Consider the following 1826-nt stretch of genomic DNA (forward strand, 5'->3'; position numbering starts at 1 on the left):
TTTTCTCTAGCAACATTCAGAACACGGCCTTGGTCCCTCCGTCCCCAGGCTCTCCTTCCATCTTGCTGACTTGCTACAAACTATTCAAAAATTATCTTTGGGCAATCCCTTTCTCTGCCTCAGGCACTGGTATCTGAGTCTAGAGGCCCTGGCACATTGTTGACCTCTGCAGAAATGTTTGTTGACTGAATAATATGTACAAATTTTTATGTCTTAATTTAATTTAATTTAATTTGAGATGAAGCCTCACTCTGTCACCCAAGCTGCAGTGCAGTGCCATGATCTCAGTGCACTGCAACCTCTGCCTCCCAGGTTGTGATCCTCCTGCCTCAGCCTCCCGGGTAGCTAAGATTGTAGGCACCCGCCACCACGCCCAGCAAATTTTTGTATTTTTAGTAGAGATGGGGGGGGGGTCTCATCATGTTGGCAAGGCTGGTCTTGAACTCCTGACCTCAAGTGATCTGCATGCCTCAGCCTCCCGAAGTGCTGGCATTACAGTCGTGAGCCACCGCTCCCGGCCTATACGTATAAACTAATCATACTAAAGGTATAAATGTGAAATGGGTTTTAAGTGTTTCAGTATTTCCCTCCCCTGGGAGCATTCTTAATAGCCTTTAATATGTAGGACCCTTTACAATTTACAAGGCACTTTGGTATTATTTTACTACCCCTCCCCTGCCAACAAAGAATGGACTAAAGCCAGCTTGTCCAACTGCACGGGCAGCTTGTGGCTCAGGACAAATTCGTAAACTTTCTTAAAACATTAGGAGTTTGAGTTTTTTGTTTTTTGTTTTGTTTTGTTTTTTTCTGAGGCACGAGTCTTACTCTCTCCCCTAGGCTGGAATGCAATGGCCTGATCTCAGCTCGCTGCAGCCTCTACCTCCCAGGTCAAGCGATTCTCCTGCTTTGGCCTCCCGAGTAGCTAGGATTACAGGCGCACGCCACCATGCCAAGCTTATTTTTTCTATTTTTAGTAGACACGCGGTTTTGCCACGTTGGCCAGGCTGGTCTCAAACTTCTGATGTCAGGTGATCCACCAGCCTCGGCCTCACAAAGTGCTGGGATTACAGGCATGAGCCACCGCGCCCGGCCAGTGTTAAGAGTATTTTATGTGTGGCTCAAGACAAATTCTTCTTCCAATGTGGTCCAGAGAGGTCAAAAAAGTGGACATCCCTGGACTAAAGCATCTCTCAGAGAGGTTGCACGATCTGCCTAAAGCCACACAGCAAGTTTGCAAAGACGCTGCCATGGAAAGTAGCATTCGCAGGCTCCAGGGATTAGGCCGTGCCTATCTTTGCCATGCCCATTTTCCAGCCCATGGAAGGTACAACTGAGGTCTTCTCGAGCTGATTTACCCCTGCTACAGAGCTGTGCGCCCAAGGGATTTCAGAGGGAGTTATTTCTAAGGGAGATGATGAGAAAAGTGATGGGCGGGGAGGTCGAGGTCATGTCCCACAGCGGCCCCTTGACAGTGCCAGGGTGGTGGCCACACTCAGAGGTCGACCCTGGTCGTTGCGAGCGGCGCCGGGGGAGTCAAAGGTCATGAGAGGAGGACTCGGACCACGGGGGCGGACGGCTTTGAGCCCAGACGGTGGAACGAGATCCGGGCACCCCTGGGAGGCTGCAGAGGGAGGCGGCCGATTCCCCCACGAGCCAACTCGGGTGCTCTCCTGGCACCTGGGGGTGGCGGGGAAAGGGGGCGCGGCCAGCACGCCCCCTGCTGGGCTGAGCCGCCTCCCGTCCAGTTCCCTACCCTCGGAGCCCCTCGGCCCGGAAAGCGGCACCCCCTGGCGGCCTCGGCGCCTCACTGCACCCCGGGCCCCGCA

Source organism: Colobus angolensis, unplaced genomic scaffold (genome assembly GCF_000951035.1).
Source record: "Colobus angolensis palliatus isolate OR3802 unplaced genomic scaffold, Cang.pa_1.0 Scaffold222, whole genome shotgun sequence".
In the NCBI taxonomy this organism is placed as follows: domain Eukaryota; kingdom Metazoa; phylum Chordata; class Mammalia; order Primates; family Cercopithecidae; genus Colobus; species Colobus angolensis.